General features: G+C 42.1%; 1 pseudogene; it reads left to right on the forward strand.

Annotated features, from left to right (window-relative positions):
* The first annotated feature begins 677 nt into the window (after positions 1–677).
* Rplp1-ps3 (ribosomal protein lateral stalk subunit P1, pseudogene 3) lies at positions 678–985 on the forward strand (annotated as a pseudogene).
* The last annotated feature ends 9,703 nt before the right edge of the window (positions 986–10,688 follow it).

The raw sequence follows: 10,688 nt of genomic DNA on the forward strand, positions 1-10,688 counted from the left end.
GTAAGAGTACAGTAAGAAAAAAATCATGGCTTACATATGGGGAGTCTTTATCCTTCCTTCCCATCAACCTCAAGCTGTTCCTCATGACCCCTCATTGAGAAATCCTAATATATTAGATCCACCTCTAGTCTTGAGGTTTGAAGCATTTCTAGCTTGGTATTCTGGGCCTCTACTACCCAAGCTAGATACAGGACTTAGAAGAGGTAGAGAGACACTCATTTCTTTTACGTTATAACTCCTCACCCAGTGTCTTCAGCCTGTGTCTCCAGCCACACAACTGAACAGAGAATAGCAACACCCATCCCAGTACAGCAAGATGCTGCCTTTGTTTCACAAAGTGGGTCAAACTGTTCCAAAAGACAAAACAAAACAACAGTTATTAATTTAAGATGTCTCAATACTCATAAGATGAGCCAGTCACATTTGACAAATAGACCATTTTTTTGCGCATATGGAGTTTTGAAGACCAATTCAGGTTTTCCTCGGTGTAAGCTTTCTTAACTTTAAACCCACCCCTCCACGCCACCCCTATCCCCACACTTCTGACTGGCTTGTCAATTGTTGCCAAAAAAATGGCCTTCCTTTATGGGACCTAGTCCTTCTGAGGAAGCTTAGGCCAAGTTGGTGTGAGGACTTCATTATATCAGGCAACAAACTCCAGGTTTGCAATTCACAACATGGCCTCCAACTCTGAGCTCATGTACATCCCCTAGACCGTCACTCTACACAACGAGGAGGTGAGAGTCAAGGAGGTCAGCTAGTGTCAGCTTTGAACCAGGGCTTGTTTGCAAAGGCCTTGGTCAATGTCAACACTGGGAGACTCATCTGCATTTTAGTAATTGGTGGGCCCTCTCCAGCAGCTGGAGCCCTGCCTGCTGGCAGCCCTGATGCCACTGCTGCCCCAGATGAGGAGAAGAAATTGGAAGCAAAATGGGAAGAATCTGAGGAATCAGATGATGACATGGGCTTTGGTCTTTTTGACTGAACTGCTTTTGTGAAAAAGCCCAATAAAGGAGTTTAACCTGTTTTAAAGAGAGGGAGAGGGAGGGAGAAAATGGAGGGAGGGAGAGAGGGAGGGAGAAAGGGAGGGTAGGAGGGTGGGAGGGAGGTAGGGAGGGAGCAAGATTCCTAGACAGCTCTAGCATTTCTTGAAGTTAGTTTTACTGGGAATTTACAAAGAGAAATGTGTCTTATATGACAGTTAAATATACAAATTCTTAAAATATGAGTCAGAAAGAGGTCACTTAAATGGTTAGAAAAAAGTGATTTTTATCCTACTGGAAATAGCTTTATTTACTCAGGAAATCCTCAAAGATTTTAGGCATAGGAGAAAAAAATTGTTAACTATATATCTGAGAGAAGCTTAATATCTAGACTATCTAAAGAACCTAGAATATGCAGGCCCCGTGAGAGAGAGAGACCTCACCGCCTGGTCAGGTGGGCACTCCTGAGGCTGCAGAGCGGAAGAGACCACCAACACTGCTCACCCCTGCCCACATCCCTGGCCCAAGAGGAAACTGTATAAGGCCTCTGGGCTCCCGTGGGGGAGGGCCCAGGAGCGGCAGGACCCCTGCCTGAGACACCACCAGAACCTGAAGGAAACAGACCGGATAAACAGTTCTCTGCACCCAAATCCCGTGGGAGGGAGAGCTAAACCTTCAGAGAGGCAGACAAGCCTGGGAAACCAGAAGAGACTGCTCTCTGCACGCACATCTTGGACGCCAGAGGAAAAAGCCAAAGACCATCTGGAACCCTGGTGCACTGAAGCTCCCGGAAATGGCAGCACAGGTCTTCCTGGTTGCTGCCACTGCAGAGAGCCCGCGGGCAGCACCCCACTAGCGAACTTGAGCCTCAGGACCACAGGTAAGACCAAATTTTCTGCTGCAAGAAAGCTGCCTGGTGAACTCAAGACACAGGCCCACAGGAACAGCTGAAGACCTGTAGAGAGGAAAAACTACACGCCCGAAAGCAGAACACTCTGTCCCCATAACTGACTGAAAGAGAGGAAAACAGGTATACAGCACTCCTGACACACAGGCTTATAGGACAGTCTAGCCACTGTCAGAAATAGCAGAACAAAGTAACACTAGAGATAATCTGATGGCAAGAGGCAAGCACAGGAACCCAAGCAACAGAAACCAAGACTACATGGCACCATCGGAGCCCAATTCTCCCATCAAAACAAACATGGAATATCCAAACACACCAGAAAAGCAAGATCTAGTTTCAAAATCATTTTTGATCATGATGCTGGAGGACTTCAAGAAAGACGTGAAGAACTCCCTTAGAGAACAAGTAGAAGCCTACAGAGAGGAATGGCAAAAATGCCTGAAAGAATTCCAGGAAAACATAAATAAACAAATAGAAGCCCATAGAGAGGAGACACAAAAATCCCTGAAAGAATTCCAGGAAAACACAATCAAACAGTTGAAGGAATTAAAAATGGAAATAGAAGCAATCAAGAAAGAACACATGGAAACAACCCTGGATATAGAAAACCAAAAGAAGAGACAAGGAGCTGTAGATACAAGCTTCACCAACAGAATACAAGAGATGGAAGAGATAATCTCAGGAGCAGAAGATTCCATAGAAATCATTGACTCAACTGTCAAAGATAATGTAAAGCAGAAAAAGCTACTGGTCCAAAACATACAGGAAATCCAGGACTCAATGAGAAGATCAAACCTAAGGATAATAGGTATAGAAGAGAGTGAAGACTCCCAGCTCAAAGGACCAGTAAATATCTTCAACAAAATCATAGAAGAAAACTTCCCTAACCTAAAAAAAGAGATACCCATAGGCATACAAGAAGCCTACAGAACTCCAAATAGATGGGACCAGAAAAGAAACACCTCCTGTCACATAATTGTCAAAACACCAAACGCACAAAATAAAGAAAGAATATTAAAAGCAGTAAGCGAAAAAGGTCAAGTAACATATAAAGGCAGACCTATCAGAATCACACCAGACTTCTCGCCAGAAACTATGAAGGCCAGAAGATCCTGGACTGATGTCCTACAGACCCTAAGAGAACACAAATGCCAGCCCAGGTTACTGTATCCAGCAAAACTCTCAATTAACATTGATGGAGAAACCAAGATATTCCATGACAAAACCAAATTTACACAATATCTTTCTACAAATCCAGCACTACAAAGGATAATAAATGGTAAAGCCCAACAAAAGGAGGCAAGCTATACCCTAGAAGAAGCAAGAAACTAATCGTCTTGACAACAAAACAAGGAGAATGAAAGCACACAAACATAACCTACCATCCAAATATGAATATAACAGGAAGCAATAATCACTATTCCTTAATATCTCTCAATATCAATGGCCTCAACTCCCCAATAAAAAGACATAGATTAACAAACTGGATACGCAACGAGGACCCTGCATTCTGCTGCCTACAGGAAACACACCTCAGAAACAAAGACAGACACTACCTCAGAGTGAAAGGCTGGAAAACAACTTTCCAAGCAAATGGTCGGAAGAAGCAAGCTGGAGTAGCCATTCTAATATCAAATAAAATCAATTTCCAACTAAAAGTCATCAAAAAAACATAAGGAAGGACACTTCATATTCATCAAAGGAAAAATCCACCAAGATGAACTCTCAATCCTAAATATCTATGCCCCAAATACAAGGGCACCTACATACGTAAAAGAAACCTTACTAAAGCTCAAAACACACATTGCACCTCACACAATAATAGTGGGAGATTTCAACACCCCACTCTCATCAATGGACAGTTCATGGAAACAGAAATTAAACAGTGATGTCGACAGACTAAGAGAAGTCATGAGCCAAATGGACTTAACGGATATTTATAGAACATTCTATCCTAAAGCAAAAGGATGTACCTTCTTCTCAGCTCCTCATGGTACTTTCTCCAAAATTGACCATATAATTGGTCAAAAAACGGGCCTCAACAGGTACAGAAAGATAGAAATAATCTCATGCGTGCTATCGGACCACCACGGCCTAAAACTGGTCTTCAATAACAATAAGGGAAGAATGCCCACATATACGTGGAAATTGAACAATGCTCTCCTCAATGATAACCTGGTCAAGGAAGAAATAAAGAAAGAAATTAAAAACTTTTTAGAATTTAATGAAAATGAGGATACAACATACTCAAACTTATGGGACACAATGAAAGCTGTGCTAAGAGGAAAACTCATAGCGCTGAGTGCCTGCAGAAAGAAACAGGAAAGAGCATATGTCAGCAGCTTGACAGCACACCTAAAAGCTCTAGAACAAAAAGAAGCAAATACACCCAGGAGGAGTAGAAGGCAGGAAATAATCAAACTCAGAGCTGAAATCAACCAAGTAGAAACAAAAAGGACCATAGAAAGAATCAACAGAACCAAAAGTTGGTTCTTTGAGAAAATCAACAAGATAGATAAACCCTTAGCCAGACTAACGAGAGGACACAGAGAGTGTGTCCAAATTAACAAAATCAGAAATGAAAAGGGAGACATAACTACAGATTCGGAGGAAATTCAAAAAATCATCAGATCTTACTATAAAAACCTATATACAACAAAACTTGAAAATCTTCAGGAAATGGACAATTTCCTAGACATATACCAGGTATCGAAGTTAAATCAGGAACAGATAAACCAGTTAAACAACCCCATAACTCCTAAGGAAATAGAAGCAGTCATTAAAGGTCTCCCAACCAAAAAGGTCCCAGGTCCAGACGGGTTTAGTGCAGAATTCTATCAAAACTTCATAGAAGACCTCATACCAATATTATCCAAACTATTCCACAAAATTGAAACAGATGGATCACTACCGAATTCCTTCTATGAAGCCACAATTACTCTTATACCTAAACCACACAAAGACACAACAAAGAAAGAGAACTTCAGACCAATTTCCCTTATGAATATCGACGCAAAAATACTCAATAAAATTCTGGCAAACCAAATTCAAGAGCACATCAAAACAATCATCCACGATGATCAAGTAGGCTTCATCCCAGGCATGCAGGGATGGTTTAATATACGGAAAACCATCAACGTGATCCATTATATAAATAAACTGAAAGAACAGAACCACATGATCATTTCATTAGATGCAGAGAAAGCATTTGACAAAATTCAACACCCCTTCATGATAAAAGTCCTGGAAAGAATAGGAATTCAAGGCCCATACCTAAACATAGTAAAAGCCATATACAGCAAACCAGTTGCTAACATTAAACTAAATGGAGAGAAACTTGAAGCAATCCCACTAAAATCAGGGACTAGACAAGGCTGCCCATTGTCTCCCTACTTATTCAATATAGTTCTTGAAGTTCTAGCCAGAGCAATCAGACAACAAAAGGAGATCAAGGGGATGCAGATCGGGAAAGAAGAGGTCAAAATATCACTATTTGCAGATGACATGATAGTATATTTAAGTGATCCCAAAAGTTCCACCAGAGAACTACTAAAGCTGATAAACAACTTCAGCAAAGTGGCTGGGTATAAAATTAACTCAAATAAATCAGTTGCCTTCCTCTATACAAAAGAGAAACAAGCCAAAAAAGAAATTAGGGAAACGACACCCTTCATAATAGACCCAAATAATATAAAGTACCTCGGTGTGACTTTAACAAAGCAAGTAAAAGATCTGTACAATAAGAACTTCAAGACACTGAAGAAGGAAATTGAAGAAGACCTCAGAAGATGGAAAGATCTCCCATGCTCATGGATTGGCAGGATTAATATAGTAAAAATGGCCATTTTACCAAAAGCGATCTACAGATTCAATGCAATCCCCATCAAAATACCAATCCAATTCTTCAAAGAGTTAGACAGAACAATTTGCAAATTCATCTGGAATAACAAAAAACCCAGGATAGCTAAAGCTATCCTCAACAATAAAAGGACTTCAGGGGGAATCACTATCCCTGAACTCAAGCAGTATTACAGAGCAATAGTGATAAAAACTGCATGGTATTGGTACAGAGACAGACAGATAGACCAATGGAATAGAATTGAAGACCCAGAAATGAACCCACACACCTATGGTCACTTGATTTTTGACAAAGGAGCCAAAACCATCCAATGGAAAAAAGATAGCATTTTCAGCAAATGGTGCTGGTTCAACTGGAGGGCAACATGTAGAAGAACGCAGATCGATCCATCCTTATCACCCTGTACAAAGCTTAAGTCCAAGTGGATCAAGGACCTCCACATCAAACCAGACACACTCAAACTAATAGAAGAAAAAATAGGGAAGCATCTGGAACACATGGGCACTGGAAAAAATTTCCTGAACAAAACACCAATGGCTTACGCTCTAAGATCAAGAATCGACAAATGGGATCTCAGAAAACTGCAAAGCTTCTGTAAGGCAAAGGACACTGTGGTTAGGACAAAACGGCAACCAACAGATTGGGAAAAGATCTTTACCAATCCTACAACAGATAGAGGCCTTATATCCAAAATATACAAAGAACTCAAGAACTTAGACCGCAGGGAAACAAATAACCCTATTAAAAAATGGGGTTCAGAGCTAAACAAAGAATTCACAGCTGAGGAATGCCGAATGGCTGAGAAACACCTAAAGAAATGTTCAACATCTTTAGTCATAAGGGAAATGCAAATCAAAACAACCCTGAGATTTCACCTCACAGCAGTGAGAATGGCTAAGATCAAAAACTCAGGTGACAGCAGATGCTGGCGAGGATGTGGAGAAAGAGGAACACTCCTCCATTGTTGGTGGGATTGCAGACTGTTAAAACCATTCTGGAAATCAGTCTGGAGGTTCCTCAGAAAATTGGACATTGAACTGCCTGAGGATCCAGCTATACCTCTCTTTGGCATATACCCAAAAGATGCCTCAACATATAAAAGAGACACGTGCTCCACTATGTTCATCGCAGCCTTATTTATAATAGCCAGAAAATGGAAAGAACCCAGATGCCCTTCAACAGAGGAATGGATACAGAAAATGTGGTACATCTACACAATGGAATATTACTCAGCTATCAAAAACAACGAGTTTATGAAATTCGTAGGCAAATGGTTGGAACTGAAAAATATCATCCTGAGTGAGCTAACCCAATCACAGAAAGACATACATGGTATGCACTCATTGATAAGTGGCTATTAGCCCAAATGCTTGAATTACCCTAGATCCCTAGAACAAACGAAACTCAAGACGGATGATCAAAATGTGAATGCTTCACTCCTTCTTTAAATGAGGAAAAAGAATACCCTTGGCAGGGAAGGGAGAGGCAAAGATTAAAACAGAGACTGAAGGAACACCCATTCAGAGCCTGCCCCACAAGTGGCCCATACATATAGAGCCACCCAATTAGACAAGATGGATGAAGCAAAGAAGTGCAGACCGACAGGAGCCGGATGTAGATTGCTCCTGAGAGACACAGCCAGAATACAGCAAATACAGAGGCGAATGCCAGCAGCAAACCACTGAACTGAGAATAGGACCCCCGTTGAAGGAATCAGAGAAAGAACTGGAAGAGCTTGAAGGGGCTCGAGACCCCATATGTACAACAATGCCAAGCAACCAGAGTTCCAGGGACTAAGCCACTAACTAAAGACTATACATGGACTGACCCTGGACTCTGACCCCATAGGTAGCAATGAATATCCTAGTAAGAGCACCAGTGGAAGGGGAAGCCCTTGGTCCTGCTAAGACTGAACCCCCAGTGAACTAGATTATGGGGGAGGGCGGCAATAGGGGGAGGGTTGGGAGGGGAACACCCATAAAGAAGGGGAGGGGGGAGGGGGTTGTTTGCCCGGAAACCGGGAAAGGGAATAACACTTGAAATGTATATAAGAAATACTCAAGTTAATAAAAAATAAATAAATAAAAAAGAACCTAGAATATTACATATCAAGAAAACAAGCAACTCAAATGAAAACAAATGGCCTAAGGGAGTGAACCGAGAGTTCTCCCAAAATCCAAGTGACTAATAAATACTTTAGGGGCTGGGGATTTAGCTCAGTGGTAGAGCGCTTACCTAGGAAGCGCAAGGCCCTGGGTTAGGTCCCCAGCTCCTAAAAAAAGAACCAAAAAAGAAAAAAAAATAAATACTTTAATAAATGTTCAACATCATTAGCCATGAGGGAAATGGAAATTAAAGCTACTTTGAGATTGGATCTCACACCACATCAGAAAGGCTATTATCCAGAAAACAAATGGAGCAAAGGCTGCCGGATCCCGGGGAAAGTAGAGCCTTTGTTCACTGGAGTGAATTAATACAATTCACATGGGAATCATCATGGAGGTTTCTAAAAGAAAAAATCTAAAATAGATTACTATATAACCCAGTCACATAACTCCAGGGCAGATAACGAGCCATTGGTACATCTTACCTGCATGTCCGTGTTCAATGCTTCTGTGTTTACAAAATCCAGGAAATTGAAACAACCTAGTTGTCTATCTGTTGATGAAGGAATAATGAAAGCTTGGTAGATAACCATATTTAGATATTATTCTACACTAAAGACAAGTCATGAAACATACACAAATGTGGAAGCAATTTAAACAATAAAATACTGAATAAGAAAATCTAGCCCCAGAATGATTAACAACACGTATAATTTGGGGTATATGGTTTCTTCAAAAGTGGAGTGGAGATATGTGGGAAAGTTGTGGTTGAGGGGAAGTCAAAACAAAATTAAGACAGAATGAGTAATCAATTAGGAACCTTATAAAACAAGACAGTTGCATACAAAATGACTTACTGAATCCCATGTGTCTATTTTCATAACATTATTGTATGCATGATTACTTCTTTTTTTCCCACTTTTGCAGGGTTTTATCCTTGTGCATGCTTATGCAAGGAAAAGTCTTGTGTCAGTCATCTAAAATTAATCTTATTTTCTTCATTTGAATCATTTAGCCCAAGATTGTAGGGCTCTGGTACCCAGGGAATCTTCACAGCAATTTCTGGCCCTGCTAGGTGAGTGGTTTCAGAGAGGGGAGAGAGAACTCAGGCAGTGAGGGAACAGCTTTCACAGCCCCCAGCTGCTGGTCCTTCTCCTTTGAGCGGCTGCTGCTTGGGTTGCTTAGGCCAGGTTGAGCCAGCAGGAGACTGACTAGTCAGGTAGGGGTGTAGGAGCAGATCTCTTCCCGAAGCAACAGTGTTACAACTCTTATGACAGAAACTCTCAGACGAATGGAATTCCTGTACACCTTTAATTCTGAACATGAAACTTAAATACAGTTTTTTTGTGGGGTGGGTCAGTGTCTGACAGCAGGTACTTTCTACTGGTTTGGCCTGAGAGCTCAGGAAGACACCATCTACATATTCGGGGCGTGGTCCTGTTTCTATGTCCTCACCTGTAGAGGAGGATTTTGGGGTATTGTCCTCTATGACTGATCTGTCTTTGGCCTATGTAACCTGTGGTCATGTCCCCATCTGTGGAGTGGGCTTGAGGCATTGCCCTAAATGACTGGTCTGTCTCAAACCTCTCCACAGGGATCCGTGGGGGGAGTACACCCTGGGAGAATGGGAATGCACCTGCCATCCATTTTGGGGTCTCCCAGGGTTTTGACCTATCTCGACCAGGACTCAGGGTACCTTTCTTCAACCGCTGACCCACACAAAATATATTTAGCAAGATGGAAGGTAATACATTTTTTAATCTCTTAGTTTTATAAGTTTTTCTTAAAATAACTTGCAAATAGAAAAAAAATCACACACCATAAGTAACAAGACACCAAAGTCTGCAAATCAACCAATTTCTAGATAGAAATTGCTTCCTCTTCCTCCTCCTCCTCTTTCTCCTCCTCCTCCTCCTCTTCCTCCTCTTCCTCCTCCTCCTCCTCCTCCTCTTCCTCCTCTTCCTCCTCCTCCTCTTTCTCCTCCTCCTCCTCCTCCTCTTCCTCCTCCTCCTCCTCCTTCTCCTCTTCCTCCTCCTCTTTCTCCTCCTCCTCCTCCTCCTCTTCCTCCTCCTCCTCCTCTTTCTCCTCTTCCTCCTCCTTCTCCTCTTCCTCCTCTTCTTTTTGAGAAATCCTTTCAAAAAACCAGAGTTTCCCGTAAAATTTTATACATTCTGCCTCAATGTGGAGGCACACCCCTTCAGTCACAGCATATGGAAGAGAGCAGCAGTCCGATCTCTGTAAGTTCCAAGCCGACCAGTTGTATATAGAAGAGCCAGGGCTACAGAGAAAGAAAAAAAATCTTGCCAAAACAATAACCAAAGTGTAGATGCTTCAGTCCTTCTTAGAAAGGGGGGCAAAATACTCACAGGAGGTGGAGGGTGGGAGGGACTTGGGAGGAAGAAAAGAGGGAGAGGGGTAAAGGGAAGGTAGGATCAGGTATGGGAGGGATGATTTACAGAGGGTCAGAAAATAAACAGAGATGCGGAACAATGTGGGATGGGAAGCTGGGTGTAGGCACCAGAAAGTCCCAGATGTAAGGAAGCAAGAGGCTCCCTGAAATCTCCAAGAAAGGGGAGGGAGAACCTGTAGAGATCATATACAGAGGTTAGGCAAGGCTCCCTGTTGGGGGATGGGGCCACCCACTCATCTCCAAACTTTTAACTTTGCTCTTGTCTAAAGAAAATACAGAGAAAAAGGGTGGAGCAGAGACTGAAGGAAAGGCCATCCAGAGACTGCCACACATGGGTATCCATCCCACATACAGACACCAATCCCAGACACTATTGCTAATGCCAAGAAGTGCTTGATGACTGGAGCCTGATATAGCTGTCTCC

Source organism: Rattus norvegicus, chromosome 9 (genome assembly GCF_036323735.1).
Source record: "Rattus norvegicus strain BN/NHsdMcwi chromosome 9, GRCr8, whole genome shotgun sequence".
Taxonomy (NCBI): domain Eukaryota; kingdom Metazoa; phylum Chordata; class Mammalia; order Rodentia; family Muridae; genus Rattus; species Rattus norvegicus.